The sequence below is a fragment of the Bos taurus genome, chromosome 25 (genome assembly GCF_002263795.3).
Source record: "Bos taurus isolate L1 Dominette 01449 registration number 42190680 breed Hereford chromosome 25, ARS-UCD2.0, whole genome shotgun sequence".
NCBI classification, from domain to species: Eukaryota; Metazoa; Chordata; class Mammalia; order Artiodactyla; family Bovidae; genus Bos; species Bos taurus.
Window position 1 is genome coordinate 11,093,469 of NC_037352.1, and position 25,100 is coordinate 11,118,568.

At 47.5% G+C, this 25,100-nt stretch overlaps 1 protein-coding gene and 1 non-coding gene across 6 annotated transcripts in view; both read left to right on the forward strand.

The window, feature by feature from the left end:
• The window catches only part of SNX29 (sorting nexin 29), a 597,448-nt gene that overhangs the window by 411,293 nt on the left and 161,055 nt on the right, over positions 1-25,100 (forward strand).
• TRNAW-CCA (transfer RNA tryptophan (anticodon CCA)) lies at positions 12,600-12,671 on the forward strand. Its single transcript has one exon. It is a non-coding gene; the product is annotated as a tRNA-Trp (tRNA).

Genomic DNA, 25,100 nt, shown 5'->3' on the forward strand with positions numbered 1-25,100 from the left:
ATGCAAATGCGACAGCCCCAAGCTGCCTGCCAGTGGCATGTTGTTGGAAATTGGAGGATCCCTGCTGCTGGGAAAATGGTGTTTCCTGGCACAATTACCTAGTCACTCCTCGTAATACTCACCTAAGCTTTTTAATGACCAATTATTGTTCTATTGCAGAGTTAATATGGTACAGAGCTAATTGGTTGGTGCTATTTTTATTCTTATGAACTTTACTGCTTTTCATCAATATCTGTAAAATCATATACCGGTGCCCCCTAAATTAACCCAAACAAGCAAGAAAGCGTCCTCCTTCACCATACAAATCACAGAGTGTTCCTGTTGACAGTGAGAATTTTTTTTTTTTTTGCCAGAAAGTTGTTTTCCAAGTGGAATGGGTAAGAAGGGGGAAGAGTACCTGCTTTATCTCACTGTGGTCTTGGATTTCTGGGCGTGGTTTGGCCCTCTGCACTAGTTTCTGCCCTGCTGTGTTTCTGTGGTTTTCTCCATATGCCTGAGAACAATTGTGGTCTCAAGGCTTGAGGATCTCCGACTCAGAGTCAGCTCAGACGTCTCTTCTTCCCATCACCAGGAGCTATCACTGTAAACCTGCCTACACTTGTCTTGTGCTAGACGATGGAGAGGGTTGGGTGCTTGGGATGCGGCTCAACACCCTGTAACACACAGGACAGCCCCCACGACTATGATCTAACGCAGGGTATCAGCAGTGTCACAGTTGAGAAGCCCTGGTTCCCCTGGATGCTTTTGTTTGCTGGTCCCTGTGCTTGGTCCCTTGTGGACAGATTTCCATGGGGAGCCATGTCTTGGTACAAGGGCTCGAAGTGGAGGGTGAATCTGAGTAGTCTCAGAGAATGGGATAACAGGGTGTCCAACACAGCCACCTCTGTGGCAGGACCCAGCCCGATCCTGGCATGCGAACCCCCTTCACATCCAGGCCAGGGATCCTCAAACTGGGACAACGTGGGTGGCTCGGGTGGTTAAGAATCTGCCTGCAATCTAAGAGACCTGGGTTCGATCTCTGGGTTGGGAAGATCCCCTGGAGAAGGAAATGGCACCCCACTCCAGTAATCTTGCCTGGAAAATCCCATGGACAGAGGAGCCCAGGGTGGCTACAGTCCATTGGGTCACAAAAGTTGGACACGACTTAGCGACTAAACCACCAACTGACCACCTGATTCTTCTAAACAGGACATTAATTCCTGATCTGCCCCAGCACTCTCTTCCTTGTAGGAGATAGAAATCCAGCTCGATCCAGCGTCAGAAACGAAGGACATTCATTGACTGCCTAATAGAAAAGACCAAGGACGGGCATGGCTTGAATTCCAGGAACTCACGGGCTTGAGGGCTCCACCTCCACTCTTTGGGGAGGGTCGTCTTGCTCTCTTTGCTGGCTCCGTTCACAGCCAGGCTGTGGTGGCAGGAGGTCAGTGGGCAGCTTCAGGCTTGTGTCCCCTCAGCTCAGCTGCCCCCATAGGAAAGGCCTCTGTTCTCCCCTCCCCAGTTCTGACAAGGGTCCTAGATCTGAGCCTCTTGATGATGGCAGCCGTGCCCCTTGTCTGCCAGTCTCTGTGTCCGCCTGGGCGCCATGCTTGCATACCTCCTCATAAAACTGCAGGCCAGTGGGAGTGGGTGCTTCCTCCCAAAATGAGTGTGCTCTTACTGGGGGGATGGGGTCAGACTGGCCCAAAGAGCACGTGGCCCTCAAAGGCTACAGGCTGCTCATAGCCTGAGGTTGACTCAGGAGCCAGTTTGGTGACAGTTAAGTATCTCTCTGCACCAGAGTTTCTCAGCTGTAGCACAGTTGACATTTGGGGCCAGATAATTCCTTGTTGTAGGCTTCTGTGGTAGCTCAGTGGTAAAGAAGCAGCCTGCCAATGCAGCAGATGTGGGTTCAATGCCTGGGTTGGGAAGATCCCCTGGAGAAGGAAATGGCAACCCACTCCAGTGTTCTTTCCTGAAAATCCCATGGACAGAGGAACCTGGCAGGCTACAGTCCGTGGGGTTGCAAAAGAGTCGAACATGACTGAGCGACTGAACAACCACAGCTCCTTGGGGTGGGGCCTCACCTGTGCATGCAGGACACCGAGCTGCACCCTGGCCTCTGCCTAGTGTCACTGTCCCCTCTCCCCACCTGTGATGACACAAGATGTCCCCAGACATGGCCAACATCCCCCGGGACGGAGAACCTCTGCTTTGCGTGGTGCCATTAAATCCTACTGTGGTTTTTATCAGGCGTTTATTGTTCTTCTTGGGAAAAAATGGAATATAAGATACGTGCTCTCCTCTCGCAGTAAATAGACCTCTCTTCTCCTCACTCTTTTTAAGCTTCCGCAGAGTTATTTTCCAGTATGAAGGAAGCATTGTTTATGTAACTGTTCTCCTGATGGACATTCCGATTGTTTTATTTCCCCACCATTGCAAACCAAACTGCCGGAATTGTCCTTGTATGGTGTAGACCTCTTCGTACACATTGTAAGTAATTCCCTAGGATAAATGACTGGAAGTGGCTTTGCTGAGTTGAAAAGTATATACTTAAAAGAAAAAAAAAGGCCCAGCCAAATTGCTCTCCTAAAAGGCTGAACCAGTTGTCAATCACACCAACAACATAAAGGAATGTTTTGTCCCCATGTCCTTGCCAACCTTGGGGATCATCAGTCTTTAAAATTTTACCAATCTGATAGAGGAAAAAAAAATGTTTACGTGATATTGGAACTTGCATTTTCCTAATTATTTGTGAGTTTGCGGTTCTCTGTGCTTTAATTTGTCTTTTTTTTTCCTTTTTCTTTTCTTTTTGTGAATTACCTGTTTGTATCCTTCCCCCATTTTTCTGTGAAATTGCTCATCACTTTTTTGGTCAATTCATGCGAGTCCTTTGGATGGTAATTCTTTTTCCTGGTCTCTTGCTTATCTTTTAACTTTATTATGAGAATTATTGTTTGTTCTTTTTTTCCTGATCTCCAAATCTTGGGAATCAGGAGGCTCCTGGTTTACCTGATGAAGTGCTTATGTTTATTTCATTTCACTGTTGCAACAGTCCTGAGATCCTGTAGACTTTCTTTCCATTTTTGGGGTGGAGAAAGACATGTTCAGAATGGTTAGGAAGTAACTTGTCCAAGGTCAAACGAAAGATTCGCTGTTGGCCTCCCCACCCCAAGTCCCAGGTTTTTACCTGGACTCCCAGCTGTCTCTAGAGGAATGAATGGAGACCAATGAGTGGAAGTGAGAGAGAAACAGTTTTGGCCTGACCCTGTATTCTTTGTGTCTGTTTGTCTATCCAGCTGGCTTGCATCAGGCTTGGTGCTAAGGATGTCCTTGTAAGTGACAGAGATACAGTCTTGGTCACTGACTACTTACTTACTATGAATAAGATGGAACAATGAAGAGCCCTTCGAGGCAGGGTGGTGCTTCCAAATGCTGATCTTTATCCCCCAGCCACACTTGACCCTTGTCCCATGCAGGAGGGACCAGTTGACCTCTGAGGCCGCTTTCCATGCTTGTAAGTTTGTGAGAGCTTAGCTGTCAGGTCCTGCTGGTCTGTATGGGAAAAGGCCCTTTAGCTGCTCTCTGTCATTGCTGGTTTTGCTGCCCCAGCATGAGAAGTGGGCACACAAGTACCCATCCGTCCGTCTTGAGGATGTGAGTGCAAACAGCAGCCAATACACTGACTGGAGAAGGGAATGGCAGCCCACTCCAGTATTCTTGCCTGAGGATCACATGGACAGAAGAGCCTGGCGGGCCACAGTCCATGGGATACGACTGAGTGACTAACACATGCATGCTGACTGACCGCCAGCCTTCACGTCTTAGATGGAGTTCCTTCCCTCTGGGCACTTTGCAACTGGCAGAGTTAAGAGACTGAGGACTTGCCCCTCACCTGGGTCGGGGGTGGGGGGTCGAGGATCAGAGCATCAAGGGTACCCCAGCCTCTCATCCCATGTCATGGTGATTTAGCAGAAACCACTCAGGTTGATGCCATGGTTCTCATGCAGTCAGCGTGGCCATGGCTACCATATTAGTATCCCTAACCTGGACCCAGCCCCTGAGGTCTAGACCCAGACCCACATGTGCCACTGTATGCAGGCTGTGACCTGCTGCAGACCCAGGAGGTCAGCTCCACAAAGCACAGCTGACTGTCAGTTCTGTTCACTGCAGTGTCCCCAATGACTTGAGCAGAGGAGGCAAGCTCATTGCATACTGGATGGATGAATGGATGGATGGATAGATGAATAAACCAATACATGAACCTACAAATGAATCTTTCTAGTGGGAGGCCTGCCATCTGACATCTTGACTTCATACTCTTGACTCCAGTTCTTCAATTGTAGTATATCCTGATAGGCCCTGAGTTCTTATTTTGCATTTCTTATAAAACTTCTCCCTAAACAATCAGTCCCTCCTGGATCATTCCCCTTGTCATTCAAGGTCAACCCTGCCTCAGTTTTTCATTATTCAGGCAACTTTCCTCTTCGGTGGTTAACTGGCCCAACCTTGGTTCCAAAAGTTTTACCCGCCCAGGTATTATTCAGTCTTGTGGTGTAGTAGTTCAGTTTAGTCACTCAGTCGTGTCCAACTCTTTGCGACCCCATGGACTGCAGCATGCCAGGCTTCCCTGTCCATCACCAACTCCCGGAGCTTGGCTCAAACTCAAGTCCATTGAGTCGATGATGCCATCCAGCCATCTCATCCTCTGTCATCCCCTTCTCCTCCTGCCCCCAATCCCTCCCAGCATCAGAGTCTTTTCCAATGAGTCAACTCTTCGCATGAGGTGGCCAAAGTACTGGAGTTTCAGCTTTAGCATCATTCCTTCCAAAGAAATCCCAGGGCTGATCTCCTTCAGAATGGACTGGTTGGATCTCCTTGCAGTCCAAGGAACTCTCAAGAGTCTTCTCCAACACCACAGTTTAAAAGTATCAATTTTTCGGTGCTCAGCTTTCTTTATAGTCCAATTCTCACATCCATACATGACCACTGGAAAAACCACAACTTTGACTAGAGAGACCTTTATTGGCAAAGTAATGTCTCTGCTTTTTAATATGGTGTCTAGGTTGGTTCTAGCTTTTCTTTCAAGAAGCAAGCACCTTTTAATTTCATGGCTGCAGTCACCATCTGCAGTGATTTTGGAGCCCAAGAAAATAAAGTCTCTCACTGTTTCCATTGTTTCCCCATCTATTTGCCATGAGGGGATGGGACCAGATGCCAAGATCTTAGTTTTCTGAATGTTGAGTTTTAAGCCAACTTTTTCTCTCTCTTCTTTCACTTTCATCAAGAGGCTCTTTAGTTCTTCTTCGCTTTTTGCCATAAGGGTGGTGTCATCTGCATATCTGAGGTTATTGATATTTCTCCCAGCAATCTTGATTCCAGCTTGTGCTTCATCCAGCCTGGCATTTTGCATGATGTACTCTGTATATAAGTTAAATAAGCAGGATGACAGTATGCAGCCCTGACATACTCTTTTCCCAATTTGGAACCAGTGTGTTGTTCCTTGTCCAGTTCTAACTGTTGCTTCTTTACCTGCATTCAAATTTCTCAGGAGGCAGGTCAGGGGGTCTGGTATTCCCATCTCTTGAAGAATGTTCCACAGTTTGTTGTGATCCACACAGTCAAAAGCTTTGGCGTAGTCAATAAAGCAAAGGTTGATGTTTTGTAGTAACAGTTTTGTTTCTCTAGAGCTTGGTGGTCAAGTGTAGCTCAAACCTTCAGCTGGAATCCCTAGACTTTCCCACGATTCCCTTTACACACTCAAGGTCCCAGTCCCAGCACCTTGATTGCTGGGGTTGAGAGTTCAAGATCAGTAGGAGGGGCTTAAGAGGGTCAGACACTGAGGATTCAAGGAGCCCTCATGTGAATCAGGCACTGTGTTGGGTCCTAGGGATACATCAGTGCAGATTATAGATGTGATCCCCCCACCCCAATGGAGCTTACAGTCTTAACAGAGAGGAGACTTTAAACCTATTAATGTGAAAATATTTACAAATGAATCAGTAGTTACAATTTGTGTACATACTGTGATGGAATCCTACACAGGGCTCCAGAGATTACAGGAAGGGGCCCAAGTAATTGGGGGCAAGAAAGAGATCCTCTGAGGATACCTGCTCATTCCTGAAAGATGATGTAGAGCTCGCTAATAACTAGAAGAGGAATATTCTAGGCAGAAGGAACAACGCATACAAAGCCCTGGAGGTGTGAGAGGGCTTGGTTCCCAAGAGGAACTAGAAGGCTGGTGTGGCTGGGGCAGAGGGCAGTGGGACTCAGGGCACTGCAACCAGCTGGGTCTGTTTGTCTTTATGTCTGTCTGTCTATCTGCCTGCCTGGCCACCCACCCACACAGAGCGGCCATGGAGAGGAGAGCAGATGATGAGTCTGAAACTCCTGGGCATCTGAGAGGGGGTCCAGACGTGGACTCTGCGGTCGCCTCAAGTGTGAACCCGGAGCTGCCTCTTGGTTCATAGTTGGGTGACTGTTTAGAACAGGGTCTCTATTATCCTGTCCAAGTCACAACTTTCTCCCCTTTTAAGCAGGGCTGCTGCTTCGTTCACGGGGTCATTGTGGATTGGAAGATGTGTACGCTGTGGGTCTTGACACCCACACGTTTGCACTCACAAGTGCACAGGGGCCCCTAGTCCTAGAAATGGCTTCCTCTGCAGCAGGGAGTCTGGAACCCAGGCTACCCCCACTTCCATTCCAGTTGTTGGAGTCTTTGGGCACAAGTGTCTTCCCCTCCCTCCTTGACTGCGAGGTTTTCCTGTGACCAGAAGACCCAGACCATTGTCTGGAGCCTCCAACTGCGTGATGCTAAGCTGTGGTTTCCTCATTGGAAGATGCCACTCCAGCCCAATGCTCACGCAAGGTGAAGGGAGACAGATGTAGAAACAGTTGATCAATCATTAGGCAGCTGTTCAGATGTCAGCTGTCATGATTCATGTTTATGTGATGAATGCTTTCCCAAGGCCTGTGGTGCAGGAATGTGTTTCCGGCTTTTTCACTCCTGTGTTTGAAACAGCAACCCTGGGCATGGGGAGTCGATGCTTCTGTTAGCTTGGGTGAGTTCTCTTATGATCTTTAGAACTCGAGCTGTCCTGGCATGAGGAGGGCTTTTGCATCACCACTGCAGTATTCTGGGCTTCCCTTGTGGCTCAGCTGGTGAAGAATCCACCTGCAATGCGGGAGACCTGGGTTCGATCCCTGGATTGGGAAGATCTCCTGGAGAAGGGAAAGGCTACCCAGTCCAGTATTCTGGCCTGGAGAATTCCATGGACTGTATATAGTCCATGGGTTCACAAAGAGTTGGACTCCACTAGGCGACTTTCACTTTCACTTGCATCAGCTTAGTACGCATTCACCTGAACCGATGAACTTGAACCATTAAGGCTGTTGTGTTTTGGGTTTTTTCCTCCTCCCTGGTCTGGGCTTGGCGAAGCCTTTGTCTCCTAATAAAGTCAGCTTGGGGTTGGGGGAGCGGCTGGGGGGAGAAGAGGGGCTGTCGCTGAAAGTTTTGGATCTTTTCTTCTATCCCTTCAGATACTGAAAAGCAGTTTGAGTCCAACCTTTAAAGGTTATCTCTTTGTGCCGCCGGCAGGCGCATCCAGAGAGACTGTGAATCCCAGCTCCGTGCCAGACTTCCCCACTGAGTGAGATTCTGCCAGACTGCTCTGTCTGGAGCCGGAGGAGGCAGCTCAAGTTGGCGGCCACGTGGAGGCTGCTTTTTTTTTCAGGAGCCGCAGAGAGGAGAGTGTGAGAAAGGAGCAAGCATGCTGATTTGGGGTCTCAGGGAGTCCCGAAGGACGTTGAGATGACCGTCCTATGGGGTGGAGGAAGGGGAGAGGAGGAATCTCACCTCTAGGGCTGCTGGTCTGCTGTGGTCCCAAAGACTTAGAGGGAAAAGAGGCTCAAGCACTTCAGCTCCTGGGAAGGAAAGGAAGGCAAGGTGCATTTTGCAGCGGTGGCTTCGTGCTGACTGTGGAAATAAATAACGGAGTCGTGTTACCAAGTCTGCCCCGACCCTGTCCATTTGTACCTGAAAAAAGCACGTGGGAAAGAGATCCACAGGCCACTGTTAACAGTAAACACCTAATATTGAGCCTTTCGTTACATGATTCCGATTCCTTGCCACCAGCCTGTGAGGGAAAGTATTTTCCTGTTTGTTTACAGATGGGTAAACTGAGGTCAGAGAGGTTTGGTAACCTGCTCGAGGGGACACAGCTGGTGGGTAGCAGGCATGACCTTCAAACCTAGGTCCAGATGACCTTCCAGTTCTGTATTCTTTAAGAGAAAAATGCTGCCTCTTTCTTAACAGAGTTTCTCTAAGAAAGGAGAAAGTGAAAGTCGCTCAGTTGAGTCCGACTCTTTGCAACCCCATGGACAATACAGTCCATGGAATTCTCCAGGCCAGAATACTTGGGGTGGGTAGCCTTTCCCTTCTCCAGGGGATCTTCCCAACCCAGGGATCAAACCCAGGTCTCCCACATTGCAGGTGGATTTTTTACCAGCTGAGCCACCAGGGAAGCCCTAAGAAAGGAGAGAGACGTGAAATACAGATGAGGAGGAAGGTGGTTGATGAGAACGACTGATGAGGTTGAAGGCGAGGATGGTGGTGGTGGTGGTGGTGGGGGAGGGGGCAGATGAGAATGGTTGATGACGAGGAGGAAGGTGGTTGATGAGACGACTGATGAGGGTGCTGGTGATGATTGCTGAGAATAACTGAGGAGGATAGTGGTGGCTGATGAGGGGAGCAGGTCTGTTTGCCAAGTACTTCCCCTGTACTGGGCACTGTGCCAAGTTCTCTTCATGTTCTGTCTCCTTTAAACTCACACAACTCCTCAATGGGAAAGTTCTGATTTCCTCTGCAGGAGTAAGAAGAGGCACACGTTTCCTTCAAATACCCCATCATATCAGGAAAGATTCCAGAATCTTTTCACTGTTAAGATTTTCTGCACATCACAGCTGGTTTTCGGGCATTCACAGTCAAGCACCTGGCAGAGCCTGGGGGTGGAAAGCCCAATTTAGTCCCCATACCTCCCTGGGGACCCTGGCATGTCCTGTCTCCCTGACTAGATCCTTGCTGAGACTTGCTAAAAGCACGGAGTAGCTGCTTTTGACTCCCACCCCTCCAGCCCTGGCTTTTAGGAGTAGCAGTGCCATCACTTTGGCCCTCTTGCTCTCTTCATGAAAAACAAAGACGTTGTGGCCAACTTGGCTTCTACTAATCTTTTTTTTTTTTTAACCACCTTGGTCTCTGAATCAGAAGGCAGAGCCCACCCGTCTTATTTACCAGCTGTGTGTATTTACCACTTGTGTCCCTTGACTGTGAAATGTAGCTACTGACCACCTCTCATGTAGGATTGGTGGAAGAATAAGAAAAGGGCCCAGCATGGTACCTGGCACATAGTAGGTGCTTTACAGACCCATGTCCCCTGTGTGCAGCCTTCTTGCTGTCACACTGCAGCACTTTCTTTTGTGTATTTATGTGCTTGCTTGCTTACTTTCTGCTTTTTGGATTTTCTCTACGAGCACTGTTGTATTTTTCTGCTGTATCCTGCGGCCTCAACCAGCGCCTGTCGATAAATATTTATTAAATGAATGAACAGGCAGACATGCATATGCATGCATTGGGAAAGCAAGGATTTGCATGAAGAGTCAAGGCATGTGGGCATAAAAGCTAGTGAGGCCGGCAGGGGTCTCGTACCAGGCTGTTCATATCTTTCACCACAGAGCATAAGCTCCGCGGAGTGAAGTCATAAGCTCATCTTCTGAACTGGTCAGTCACAGGGGAGCAGGACCCCAGGTAGCCTCACCTGTGCCTGTGACTGAGTTAGAGCCTCACAGGTAGGACTGAAAAGACTCAGTTTTAGAAGGATGATGTGTAATACACAAATCCCAGAAGCCAAATTCTGCTCCCACGTGGTAGTCGGTGACTTCGTCTTGTCAATGTCCATCAGAGGGAGAAGGAAGAGGGTGGGGTCTGGGTGAGGTGGGGTGGACGGTGGGGTCCCTCTAGGGTGTGGCTGCTGCCCAAGGCTTAAGTCCCTGCCCAGGAAGCCCTCTTAGTACTTTTTTTAGTTAAAAAAAAGTTTAACTGGAAGAAAATTGCTTTACAGTATTGTGTTAGCTTCTGCCGTACATCAGCATAAATCAGCCGTAGTTATACATTTGTCCCCTACCTCTTGAACCTCCTTCCCACCTCCCATCCCATCCCTCCCATCTAGGTTGTCACACAGCACTGGGTTTGAGCTCTCTGCGTCACACAGCAAATCCCTGCTGGTTGTCTATAATAACAAATGAAACAACTGACAAGGGATTAACCTCCAAAATATACAAGCAGTTCATACAGCTCAATACCAGAAAATCGCTTTCTGTTCCCCACCTCGTGCGGGAGTTTCGTCTTGTGTTTGTTTGCTTTTTTCCTCCTACCAGGGCATACTTTACAAAGAAAATTGAAAAGATAATTGTGGATGGTTTTCTGTCTTGAACGTGCTAATAACATGAGGACGATAATATTCTGTCTTAGAGCCCCTCCCCAGGCAGCTAGAATCTTAATAAGGAACTTTTTTTGAGAGCCAGAGACTTCTGGTGCCTGTAAATTTTTACTTAATAACATCTAAATATCTTTATTGGCAACGAGAGGCAGGAATCCTTTAAGAGCCTGGGGGCTTAATTTAGTGTGAAATATGCAAGGAAGAAAGGAGCTTATAGCAAGCAGAAACTAGGAAATTAACTGGATTGCTGAAACAGACCTTGTGTTTGGGGGTAGGGTCCTGTCTTTGGACATACTAGTGACATGTTCTCCCTCCTTGCCTCCTTCCCGCTCCTTTCATGCCCCTCTTCCCTCCCGTTATGCGTCAGGCACCGTGTTAAGGATTGAATCACAGTGATGAGAATGTATAAAGTAGGCTGTTCTCATTGTGGAGTTACCAGCTAGCGAGGGGAAAACATTTATTAATCACACACATAAATAAGAGGAAAATAACAACCATGACATGCCCAGCCACAGAAAGCGGATGAGTAATCTCTGACATATTCACACACTTAGAGTACCAGACAGCAAGGAGTATGAAGATCTATAACTGTATCCAACAATATGAATGAATCTTATAAACAATGTTGAATGAAAAGCTATATTTAAAAACAAAATAAAGAGGAAGGATATATATATATATATATATATATATATATGACTGTGTTATGACTGATCTGCATTGTTGTACAGCAGAAGCACAACATTGTAATTATCCTCCAATTTAAAAAAAATTAAAAATATTTTTATTAAAGTACTCCTCATCCTCCTCCAAATGCACGCTGTTGGATGGGCCTGTTGTGCTCAGCAGGAGAAGCATGTTTGACCACTACATCATCATCAAGTTTCCTCTGACCGCCCAGTCGGCCATGAAGAAAGCAGAAGCTCCCGGCACACTTGTGCTGACTGTGGAGGTCAGGGCCAGCGAACACCAGGTCCAACAGACTGTGAAGAAGCCCCGTGACATTGATGTGGCCAAGATCACCTCCCTGATCTGGTCTGATAGAAGAAGAAGCACGCATTCAGTTGGTTTGTGACTGTGGTGCTGTGGATGTTGCCAACAAAATCAGAATCATCTAAACTTAAGTGTAGCCAGCTTATTCTAAATATACTTGGGTGGTTTTTTTTTTTTTTTGGTCATAAAAAATTCCCCCTAAAACCAGGCCCTCTGGGGGCCTAGTGATGATGGGTGGCTGATGAGGGTTGCTTAGATAAATGGGGCTCGAGGTAACAGTGAAGGAGCCGGGAGGAAGGAGAAAGCTGGGTCATTCAGCACGTGTTGAGAAACCAGGATCAAAGCCCAGGCTGATCTCAGTTTTTACTCTGAGAGCATGTGTCCCAGTGTGCACACGAACCACACGAGTGTCAGGGATCTGCTGCTCCCTTGGTCACCCTTCATTGCTAAGTTCCTTTTATATTGTGAGCATCTCACCTCTTAAAGCTGCCTGCGTTTTTTTGGCTCTTTCTTCTACCCTTGGACACCACTGACATAAATAACCATCTCTGCCGTGAGAGTTGGTGTTTCCTGCAGGGCCGATAGGGGCCCTCCGGTCCCAGATCCAGCTGGAGCACGGGGCCCCTGCCCCAGCCGCATCCTGTCAAGACCTTCAGGCCCAGGCTTGGACACTGACCAGAGATTTTTTGTAAGATGGTTTGAGCATCTTTTAATTATTTTAATTTTTAATGTTTTGATATATTGATCAGCTGAGGCTTCATTATGCTGTTGTAACAAGTAAGCCCCAGCTCTTGGCTGTGGGCAACATTAAGTGTATTACATGTCTGTTTCCCACTTGCGCTACACATCCATCCCGGGTCAGCTGTGTTCAGGTGCCACATCGTCTGCGTGTCAGGATCCAAAGCAAAGCAGCAGCCAGGACATCCTGCTCTCGCAGCAGAGGGAAGAGAGAGGATGGCAGACCGTGCTTGCGTCTGAAAGCTTGTGCTCAGAAGTGGCACACATCACTTCCACAAGACGCAGGTCAAGCCTGATGGTAATGGACCGGGAGGAATAATCCTCTTACAGAGAGGATGGCAGAGAGGAGGCCCCGCAGAGGGGAGAATTGGACTACACTGGTAGACCTCACAGGCTTCCCTGGTGGCTCAGGGGTTAAAGCGTCTGCCTCCAATGCAGGAGACCCGGGTTTGATCCCTGGGTTGGGAAGATCCCCTGGAGAAGGAAATGGTAACCCATTCTAGTATTCTTGCCTGGAGAATCCCATGGACAGAGGAGCCTGGCGGGCTACAGTCCACGGGGTCGCAAAGAGTCAGACACGACTGAGCGACTTCACTTCTGATAGACCTCACAAGTAATGCTTGCTCATGGAAGAGTCAGCCAAGATAGGGAAGTATTATATAGCTATTAAAAATGATGTAGGTCTTCTGTGTTAGCTTGTGGCCAGGATGGGAGACCCCTTCCAGGGCCCAAGAGTGGATTCTTGTCTAACACTTGGAAATGAATTGTCCCAGGAGACACATATGCTGACAGAGAGGGGCGTTTGAAAAGGCTGCTCCAGTGGAGAGCATCAGGGTCAGGGAACCCAGGAAAACTGCTCTGCCTCGCAGCTTGAAGTCTCAGGGTTTATCAGGTGGGGTTAGTTTCCAGGTTGTCTGTGGCCAGTCATCTCACCCTGGCCGTATTTGATCTGACTCAGGGTCCTTCCTGGGGGCACATGCCTCTCTCAGGATAGGACTGGGAGGTTGGCAGAACATATTATGGGCTATTTTCTCCTTGCTCTTTTTGGCCCCTCCCGAATTCTTCCAGTTGGTTTTGTTGGTGGCTCCTCAGTTTTGTGTTCTTTCTTGGGACCTCACGTTGTGAGACGTCTTATACAGGCACCTAGCAGGCAGTTTTGGTCCACAGTTCCCTAACAAGCTTGGGAGGTTATTGCTTATATGTGACAAGTCAGGGGGAAGTAGGTAACTGAATAGAATATATTGTTTAATCTCATTTTAAAAAGTAACCATTTTAAAATGTGTGCATTAGCATAAGAAATATAAAATGGAAAGTTCTAGACCAGCTGTAGTAAACCGAGATGTCTAAGAGTCAAGGCAAGAAATGACCCAGGTCTAAGAGTCTAGACAAGAAATGACCTCAGTGCTAGCCGAGTGTCACCACGCAGAAACTGGGACTCTGTGTCTCTGATCTTTAGGCTTTTTAATTTTAAATGGAAACCTGGATTTAAACACTGCTGCTGCTGCTAAGTTGCTTCGGTCGTGTCCAACTCTGTGCGACCCCATAGATGGCAGTCCACCAGGCTCCCCCATCCCTGAGATTCTCCAAGCAAGAACGCTGGAGTGGGTTGCCATTTCCTTCTCCCATGCATGAAAATTAAAAGTGAAAGTCAATTCGCTCAGCAACCCCATAGACAGCAGACCACCAGGCTCCTCCGTCCATGGGATTTTCCACGCAAGAGTACTGGAGTGGGTTGCCATTGCCTTCTCCAGGTTTAAACACTAAGATCTCTTATTTTTAAATGTTGGCAAGTAATTAAAAGTTTTAACCTTACACAGGCTTTCAGGTTTATAGTCTTTGACATGAACCAAAAATGGTTTTATCTGGGCAGTGAGACTTTGAATGTTCTCTTCCTTTTTCCGTATCTTTGTTTCTCAAAATGGCTGTTTTTTCCTCAAAAATGGCTGTTTCTTGGTGACATGTAATGGGGAAAACAACAAGAAAATCACTCATAAAAGGGAAAATGTGTTTTAGCTGCTGGAATTGCTCTTGACTTTGTAACTCTATTCAGTTGATGTTTATTTGGTGGTTAACCAAAAAGGTAGTGACCCAATGAATAACAAGCAGCTCCGTATTTGGAGCTGCTTGATTAAACAGCCAAAGACCTGATCTCGGGTGGCCTTGTCCTGAAGCAGCATGAAGCAGGGTTTTGGTTCCCCGCCAGAGACTGAAGTCAGTCCATGGCAGTCAGAGTGCTGAATCCTAGCCACTAGGCCGCCAGGAAAAGTGGCCAGTGATGAGGTCCTGGCCTGTCAGCTGTGTAGAAATTAATTTCCAGACAGAGATTAAAAGTAGTGAAACAAGTCAAGTAAAAAGAGTACGTGTGGATAGACACATGGGCGGGCTCAGAGAGTCAATTTTATGCGCATTTCTTCTGGGTTTTTCCTCTGGCCAGTCATCTTGCTTTGCCATGTTCTGAGTCTGTATTTGGTGTATCTCAGGGTATTCTGCTGTGCGTGTATACATCTCTTAGCCAAGATGGATCCTAGTGAAGAGGCCTATGGGTAGGTCGACATCACCTACTGTGGGGTGGCATCCCTCCCTTTTTGACCTCCAGGGAGTCTTTCTGCGAGTGTGTAGTCAGGAAGGTCTCCTTGACCTCGAGAGCGAGGAATGTGTGGTCTTTTATCTCTTATCTGGGCAGGCCTCAGCTTCTCTTTGCTCCTGCTATTATCATCATGTTGGAGTATCTATCCACAGGCAAAGACTCCAGCTATTTGGCCCTGGGTCCACCTGTCTCCTGCCTCAGACCCAGGTCTATGATCAGGAAAGGCCAGGCCCCTGGGGGAGGTCACGGGGAAGGGAGCCCAGGGGTCCTCTTTGGTATCTTGCTGACCTCAGGCATCAGGATTCTCTTGTGCTGAAAGTGATGCTGTGACTGAAGAAGCAGTCAGCTCTCTTCGTGAGAGAAAGACAAGCTTCTGAGGACAAGCTCCCAGGGCAGTCTGCTTAAAGAAAGTCAGGTGGAAACACGTGGACCCCATGTGCCTTTACCAAATGCAGCTTTTGTCTTTGAGGATGCAGAAGATGGTGTGGAGGGGAAATGTTTTGGGTTTGAATGTGGATGTAGGAATAGGCTTTATGTTTAACACATGCTGTTGAATATTCAGGGTTGTTGGTTTTTTTTTTTTTCCATTTCTTTTTACCCCCAACTGTAATTCCCTGCTTCATCACCCATCATGCAAATGTGATTCTTACATTTTCTGATGTTACTCTTTGCCTAAACAAGTAATCAAAACAAGGTTTTGAGCTGTATTTGAGCTGCAAATAAGTTTAGTATAAAATGCAATTATTCGCCTCCCAAAATCAAGAGAGACAATTTGGACTTTTCAAAGGCTTGAATTACCCTTAATCAGAACTCAGAATGGCGTCCATTCCGAGGATTTAAAATCATCTAGCTCTCAGCCTTAGTTCATAATAGCCAGTTGCTTTAAGGGGGGAAAAAACATTTAAAAATGCTAAAAGTAGCACACGCTCATTATAGAAAATTTGGAAAATAAAAGAAAGTTAGAACTAAGGAAAACAAATGACTCAGTCCCACTGTGTAGATACAGTTACAATTAATATCTTTCATTTGCCCTTTTTCTGTGCACTTTGCTCTGGGTGGAATCATCCCGTGGATGAACTCCTGTGTCTTCCTTTTCATCTGGCTTCATTTTTCCCATGTCACTCTGCACTTGATGGTAAAGTCATCTTTCACAGCTGTATAATGTTCTCCCATAGCAATTTAATTTCTCTGCCCATTCATTCTGATAAAAAAATAAACTCAGTCATGTTAACCATTTCAAGAGTTTCTTTGAACAAACTTGGATTCCAGTCAAATGGCACCAAACCGGAAGTGGCTCAGAGCCTTCCACAGACAGGAACTGGGCAAGACTTTTGTAGAGAAGATAGGGCTGCAAAGAAAGGAAGGAGATAGTTTGCTTGGCTGTAGCTTGAGTGAGCACATTACCTGAGAAAGGCTCGCTGGCTGTTTTCTGACGGGTGCATCTTAGCCTTGAGGCCACTGCAGAGGCTGACTGTGGCTTGTTTATGTAGGCTGCCTGAGGACTCAAGCTGCCACAGTCTCTGACCTTCCTGTCTGATTAGTTTTAATAACAAATCCTGTCATTCAGCATTGTTTTTTTCCAATTTCTCACTGTCCTGAACAATTACAGAGGACCATGATATCCTTCAGGCCTGTGCTGTATTTTATCTTTTTTAAAAAAGAAATATCACCTTTATTGACAACATAGAGCCACCATGGACAGCTCCACAGAACAAAAGTAAGACCGTCTCCTGGTGGATCAGACAGTAAAGAATCTGCCAGCAATTCAGGAGACTCGGGTTTGATCCCTGGGCTGGGACAATCTCCTGGGGAAGGGCGTGGCAACCCACTCCATTATTCTTCCCTGGTGAATCCCATGGACAGAGAACCCTGGCGGGCTACAGTCCATAGGGTCGCAGAGTCGGACAGGACTGAAGCGACTCAGCACGCATGCAAGACAGGAGTATCAAGTTGCAGCAGATGGGTTAATACTCATCACCCACATCCTCTCCCTCAGCACTATCCGCTCCATCCTCTTCATGATTCTTCTCAAGGGCAGCCGTGTCCTCACAGACCTCAGCAAATTCCTTCCTCCCTGCCTTCACCCACGTACCAGTGAGCAGACACACGCTTGATATGCCTGTGTGCATGCTAAGTCACTTTAGTTGTGTCTGACTTTGTGCGACCCTATGGACTGTAGCCCTCCAGGCTTCTCTGTCCACGTTAAACCTGTGGTCCAGGTGAGCCCAGGTCTCAGTAATGGCTGTGGTATTATATGCTATATTTTAGATGCTTTTTCTTTTAAAAAAACAATTAATTTATTTTTGGCTGCACTGAGTCTTTGTTGCTGTGCCTGGGCTTCTTCTAGTTGTAGCAAGCAGGGCTGATCTCCAGCTGGGGCGCGTGGACTTCTCCTTGCGGTGGCTCCTCCTGTTGTGGAGTGCAGGCTCAGTAGCTGTAAGAACTTAGTTGCCCCACAGCAAGTGGAATCTTCCTGGCCCAGGGATCGAACCCATGTCCCCTGCACTGGCAGGCAGATTCTCAACCACTGGACCACCAGGGAAGTCCTAGATTCTTTTTATAAACTGATCTGCGGTTGGAGGAGAGGGCAGCAGTGTGATACAGCGGGAAAGGGCCTGGATTTCTGGAGTAGATGGATACGAATTCTGATCCTGACCTTACTGTTTTCTTGCTCTGTGAGCATAGGCACCTTATTTAATCGCCTGTGCCTTTCTTCATCTGCACTTTGGAGATGATATCACCAACTTAGAGGTCATGGTGAAGCTTAGAATGACGACTGTGAAGTCCCTGGCATCCAGGGGACATGTAGATAACTTGATATGTTGTTGGCTGCAGGGAACAGATCAGACACACCAGCTTTGGAATCAGGTCATTCCTGGGTTGACATCACACCTCTACTCTGAGAGTGCTGAAACCTTGGGCAAGTTGTATAACACCCTCAAGGCTCAGTTAATTCACTTGTAAAAATGGGGATGGTGGTACACAGCCTGCAGAGGGATTATGAGGATCAAGTGAAATTAATAAAATGAGATTACATGTACGGCACTCCGTATAGTGCCTGGGCTACATATCGTTCACACTTAGTACATGATAGGAGACTTCCATGGTGGCTCAGATGGTAAAAGCGTCTGCCTACAATGCAGGAGACCTGGGTTCGATTCCTGAGTTGGGAAGATCACCTGGAGAAGGAAATGGCAACCCACTCTAGTATTCTTGCCTGGAGAATTCCATGGACAGAGGAGCCTGGTAGGCTATAGTCCATGGGGTTGCAAAGAGTCAGACACGACTGAGCGACTTCACTTTTCACTTAGTACATGGTGGTCATGACTGTATTATGTCTATCCCCCTCATTGTTAGCAGCACCGTAAGGGAGCTCTGCAGAAGCTGCTCTGGACAAATAAGGGGAGACCCTCACTCACTTGCAGTGGTGGTGGGAGGTCATAGAAGCTTACAGGAAGAACTGATGCCTGGACCAGTCTGTATTTTTTTTTAATATTTATTGATTTGACTTTGTGGGTCTTGGTTGCAGCATGTGGGAACTTTATTTGTAGCATGCAAACTCTCAGTTGTGGCATGCGCGATCTAGTTCCCTGACCAAGGATTGAACCTGGGCCCCCTGCATTGGGAGCTCAGAGTCTTAGCCACTGGGCCTCCAGGAAGTCCCTGAACCAGTCTTTCATGCTGAGCCAGGATGAGCCAGGAGGTAAGAGAGGCAGAGGATCCCAGGCCCCCACAGAGATGAGAGCAACCTGGAGGAGGAATGCCCAGCACCGCCCCCACCCCACCATGCAGGTGTCGCAGGGGCAGATGTAGATGACTTTACTCCCTTAACTGAGCGAGGGGGCGTTGGGAGGAGGAGGAGAGGACTGAATCCTTCTTGCTGATTGTCTCTCTGGGGCTGGCCCTTCCTTTTGTTCTTACATTCCTGTTATCGATCCGCAGTGTCAGAGTGATGCTTGCAGCTCTGCGGTGGAGTGAAAAGCCCAATTCTGATGGAACACATCAGTGAAATACTCATTCCTCCTTTTAAAAAAATCCGGCCTTTTGCAGAGTTTCAGAAAACGAGTCCTTCCATATTATGTAAAATGCTCTTTCATTTTCTGCCTGAGTCGAACAAAGTCAAGAAACAATGACATAAATGTTTTCTACTTCAGAGTGTTGAGGTCAGGGATGCCGCTCTGTGGCTAGTGTCTCCCAAGCTCTTACTCATGCCCTTGACTGACCCCATGAGGTCAGAGTGCAGGGAGGGCTGGCTCACAAGATTCTTTCTGGTTGTTTATTTCTTCACTCACTCACTCACTCATTCATTCATTCATTCTTTGAGCCAACCAACCAAGGACCCCACCAGCAAATATGTTTGGAGCACCTTCTGTGCCAGACTGTTTTCTGTGCCCCGGGGATGTACTGATGGGCCCAAATGGATACAAACCCTGTCTTCTCGGAGAAAGGCTCTCATATCCCAGTGCAGAGGCTCCAAAAATAAGCCCACAGTGTAATTTTATTCAAGAGTTAGCACTGGGAAGCAAATAAAACCAGTGATGTGGTGAAGGGGACTGGGGCGTATTCAGGTGGAGCTGCATCTGATGGGGTCATCGAGGAAGGCCTTTCTCCGTTGGTTGGCGTGGGAGTGAGTCCTGGGGCTCATTGGTAACCCTGACTGGGTGAATCGGTGCTCCTGATTCACACAGTCATCAGACAGATGTGCTCACTTACAGCTCTTGGTGCTTGACCGCAGGCTCTCTGCCTGGAGAGACCAGCTCCAGTGACACCTGAGCGACCCACTAGCGTTAGCCCCTGTTGAGAATAAAGGGACTTTGCAGAAAATGTTCCACCCTACATATGTTTCTTAAAATCCTGAGCTGTTCTCTCTCCAGCTTAGAGAAAGACCCCATTTATTCAACTGAGGACCAGCAAGGAGGTGGTCAGGTGATTTACTTGCTCGAGTAGATCAGGAGCTGACCCCTGTGGTGTGGGAAGCACAGGGAGGCCCCAAGAATCCCCTGGCGGGAATGCTGAGCAGAGCTTCGTTCCCTTCCATTTCTTCAAATATCTGTGGACGTCTCCTGTGCCAGGGCTGTTTCAGGGCACAGTTTAGAAAGCGCCAGTTTTGTAGGACTTCCTTGGTTTCCCAGTGGTTAGGGCTTTGCCTTCCAGTGCAGTGGGCACAGATTCGATGCCTGGGTGGGGAGCTGAGTTCCAGCATGCCGCATGGTCAAAAATCCCAAACCAAACCAGACAAAAATCAGCTTCAGTACCTGTTTTCCCTCTTAGTTAACATGGTTCTGCCTAGAAGCTGAGTCCAGAGGTGCCACCTGGGTCCTCAGCATGGCGTCTCTTGCTCTGCTCCCCGAGGACAGCGGAGGATCCACGCCCCCCAGTCCTGCCCGGAGCCGCTGCCATGTGGGGAGGGTGCTGCTAGGCCAGGGCCCAGGCTGGTCTCTGGGCTTCAGGTCTGCCTCGCTTGTGGAGCAGCCTCTAGGATCGGATGAGAAAGGGGCCTTTGACTCCAAGAGGGCCTCACTAGACCCCAGAGCTTTATATCGAGACACAGCTTCTGTCAAGGTTAATTTCCTGAAAGGTAAAGCCGTTTTCTGAGGATGCTTTCCAACACCAGGTGCTCCACACAGCCCCCCAAGGTGGCACTGTCGTGGGCGAGGGCCATGTCATCTGCCTGGGTTGAGCATGAGGCTGGCGACAGGAGGCAGCAGGCTCGGGAGCTCTCCAACAGACATTTCTATTCAGAGAGAAGGGAGGGCACGAAGGCAGGAGCACAGCACCATTTTTAGCACAAGGAGGTGCAGCAGCTTGGTGTCAGTGTGTGTGGCGTGACATCTCCGTGTATAAGGTGTGTGCTGCCTGGTGGGCTGGGGAGCCAGCACCTGGCAGATTGCCTCCCGCCGGATGCCTCCAGGAAGACTGAGTTGCTCAGACAGGTGTTCACGGCCTCCACTGCTCAGACACCAGCCGTGCTCAGGATGCAAGGCAGTTGAGCGTCGTCTCTGAGCCCCACTTGTGCCTGTGAGAGAGATACTGGGTTCCTGGCCTACAGAGACATAGCCATTCCTCCAGGGCACCCTCTGCCTGGGTGGTGGCTGACCTTGGCTGCTGGGGACCGAGCTTCCCTTGTCTGTGAACTTGAGGGTCCGGGTTAGATGAGGCTGACATCTGTGAATGTGTGAAAGGCAAGTACCAGAACTGAGATTCTGAAAGACTGTGTTCCAGCAGAGAGTAGGATACAGGCAGACCGCGTTACCACAAAGACCTGTTCTATCTTAGTAACATGTTACTGAAATCCTGTGTTGTGTCACCAGAACCAAAATGGATGTCTTTCTTCCTTCCCTTCCTATTCTTTCTCTTTTTCTTCTTCTTTTCCTACTCACTCTTGATTTATGCACTGGCGTCTTCATCCATTCTTTAACGTCTGAGTACTGGTGGGATGATGCTGGAGGGGACCCAGAGCCTGCACCCCGATATTCCAGGCTCGTGGGAGAAAGATTCACATGTTCAGGCCACCATGATGCTGAGGATCAGGGGTGGAGAGAGAGGGGCTCCTGGGGTGGTGGGTGTGCCTCTTCTTGGAGGGCAGGTTTCACCCGAGTCTTGGGTCACAAGCCTGAAAGAGATTAGCACAGAAAGTGAGGGGGAGAGTCAGGTGAGAAGTTAGGGCGCCTCCTCTTTCCACTCTTAATCCCTGGAAACCAGTCATCTGCTTTTCTTTCTCTGTGAGTATCTCTACAGGTTTGCCTTTTTGTGACATTTCCTGAATCATACAGATCTTATAATACATGGCTTTTGTGTCTGGCTTCTTTCGCTTAATGTAGTACCTTTAAGGTTCACCCATCTTGTAGCAGATATCAGTGTTCTGCCCCTTCTGTGGCTGAATAGCATTCCATTGTATAGAGAGACCACGTTTTGTGTCCCGCTTCATCCATGGATGGACATCCACGTCGTTTCTACTTTGTAGCTGTTTTGACCAACGCTGCTGTGAGTATCATGTACAAGTTTTGTGGGCATTCGCTTTCAGTTCTCACGGGGACACACCTGAGAGCGGCACCACTGGGCCTGCATCAGTTTTGTTGATTATAGGCATCCTAGTAGTGCCAAGTAGCGTCTCATTGTGGTTTTAGTTTTCACTTCCCTATTAGCCAATTTTCCCTAATTTTTACTTCCCAGCTGGCTTCCCTGGTGGCTCAGTGGTAAGGATTCTGCCTGCCAATGCAGGAGACTCAGGTTTGATCCCTAGGTTGAGAAGATCCCTTGGAGAAGGAAATGGCACCCTACTCCAGTATTCTTGCCTGGTAAATCCCATGGACAGAGAAACCAGGCAGGCTACAGTTCATGGGTTCACAAAAGAGTTGGATAGGACTGAGCGAATAAACAACCACAAATGGCTAATGATGTTGAGCATCTTTTCACGTGCTTACTGGCTTTATGTGTATCTTCTTTGAAAGGGGAAAGTTGAAAGTTCAGTTGCTTACTCGTGTCCAACTCTTTGCGACTCCATGGACTGCAGAATACCGGGCTTCCCTGTCTATCACCAATTCCTGGAGTTTACTCAAACTCATGTCCATTGAGTTGGTGATGCCATCCAACCATCTCATCCTCTGTTGTCTCCTTCTCCTCCCTCCTTCAATCTTTCCCAGAATCAGAGTCTTTCCCAGTGAGTCAGTTCTTCACATCATGTGGCCAAATTATTGGAGTTTCAGCTTCAGCATCAGCCTTTCCAATGAATATCCAGGACTGATTTCCTTTAGGATGGACTGGTTGGATCTCCTTGCAGTCCAAGGGACTCTCAAGAATCTTCTCCAACACCACAATTGAAAAGCATCAATACTTTGGTGCTCAGCTTTCTTTACAGTCTAACTCTCACATCCATACATGACTAGTGGAAAAACCATAGCTTTGAGTAGGTGGACCTTTGTTGGCAAAGTAATGTCTCTGCTTTTTAATATGTTGTCTAAGTTGGTCATAGCTTTCCTTCCAAGGAGCAAGTGTCTTTTAATTTCATGGCTGCAGTCAACATCTGCAGTGATTTTTGGAGCCCCCCAAAATTAAGTCTGTCACTATTTCCATTGTTTCCCCATCTATTTGCCATGAAGTGATGGGACCAGATCCTATGATCTTAGTTTTCTGAATGTTGAGTTTTAAGCCAACTTTTTCCACTCTCCTCTTTCACTTTCATCAAGAGGCTTTTTAGTTCTTCTTATCTTTCTGCTTAAAGGTGGTGTCATCTGCATATCTGAGGTTATTGATATTTCTCCCAGCAATCTTGATTCCAGCTTGTGCTTCTTCCAGTCCAGCGTTTCTCATGATGTACTCTGCATATAAGTTAAATAAGCAGGGTGACAATATACAGCCTTGACCTACTCCTTTCCTGATCTGGAACCAGTCTGTTGTTCCATGTCCAGTTCTAACTGTTGCTTCCTGACCTGCATACAGATTTCTCAGGAGGTAGGTCTGATATCAGGTGGTCTGATATTCCCATCTCTTTAAGAATTTTCCACAGTTTATTGTGATCCACACAGTCAAAGGCTTTGGCATAGTCAATAAATAGAAGTAGATGTTTTCTGGAACTCTTTTGCATGATCCAACGGATATTGGCAATTTCATCTCTGATTCCTCTGCCTTTTCTAAATCCAACTTGAACATGTAGAAGTTCCTAGTTCACGTACTGTTGAAGCCTGGCTTGGAGAATTTTGATCATTACTTTACCAGCAGGTGAGATGAGTGCAGTTGTGCGATGGTTTGAGCATTCTTTGACATTGCCTTTCTTTGGAACTGGAATGAAAACTGACCTTCTCCAGTCCTGTGGCCACTGCTGTGTTTTCCAAATTTGCTGGCACATTTAGTGCAGATTTGCTGGCATCTTCTTTGAGGAATGTCTTTTCAAATCCTTTCCCTGTTTTTAAATTAGATTATTTTATTTTGTTTTGTTTTTGAGTTCTGAGAGTTCTTTGCGTATCCTGGATACAAATCCCGTATTTGCAGGTATTTTCTCCCATCCTGTGGTGGTCTTTTCATTTGGTCGATGGTGTCCTTTGACGCATAAACGTTTTCAGTTTTGATGATTTCCAGTTTATCTGTTTTGTTTCTTTTGCTCCTCATGCTTTTGGTATGGTATCTGAGAATCCTTTGCCTAACCCAAGGGCAGGAAGATGTATACCTATTTTCCTTCTAGGAGTTTAACAGTTTTAGCTCTTATATTCAGGTCTTGATCCATTTTGGCTTAATTTTTGTACATGGTATAAAGAAGGGTTCAGACTTCATTCTTTTGCCCATGGACCCATTTGTCCTGACGGTTTGTTGAAAAGACTATTCTTTCCCCCACTGAAAGGTCTTGGCACTCTTGTTACAAATCGATACAACGTAGATGAATAGGTTTCTTTTCGGACTCTCAGTTCTATTCCGTAGATCTGTATGCCCATGCTTAGGACAGCACCACGCTGTCCCGATGCCTGTGGCTTTTAATCAGTTTTGAAACTAGGAATATACCCCTCTACCATTCCTTGTCCTTTCCTCTATTCTTCCTTCCTTTCCTTTATCTTTTTCGTGCATTCTTTTTTATAAAAATAATTTATTTTTGGCTGCCCTGGGTTTTTGTGGCTGCTCGGGCTTTTCTCTAGTTAGGGCGAGTGCGGGCTGCTCTCTGGTTGGGTTTCTCATTGCAGTGGCTTCTCTTGTTGCCGAGCACAGGCGCTAGGCTCATGGGTTTCAGTAGTTGCAGCACGTGGGCTCAGCAGTTGTAGCTCCTGGGCCCTAGACACAGGCTCAGTAGTTGTGGTGCATGGGCTTAGTTGCTCTGCAGCATGTGCGATCTTCCCGGATCAAGGATTGAACCCCTGTCTCCTGCATTGGCAGGCGGGTTCTTTACCATTGAGCCACCAGGGAAGCCCTCTTCTTGTGAATTCTTTAGAGCAATTGCTCATAAGTGTTTTCAGTAAAGGGCTGAGCATCACAAGAGAGGATCGTACTGCATATCACCAGCCTGGGAAAAGATCAGAATTCAAAATCGGAAGAGTGGTCTCTATTGAACGTATATCCCTTCTGCGCCATCGTAAAGTTACAGCCCTGAGTGGAACCATAGTCAGGGACCGTCTCTGCTGCACTGAGATGTCAGAGCACTGTGGTCTGTGAAGCCAAGGGAAGCTGCACCGCCGGGTACCTCTGTGGGGAAGGAGAAGAACTTTCCTCTCCCTTGTAGGTTCTTCTGGCTGGTCTAAGAATTAAATTGACATGAGGCAGGACTAACAGAAGAAAAACAAATAGAATTTGAATAACCTGTATACATGGAGAGACCCAGAAAGACTGAG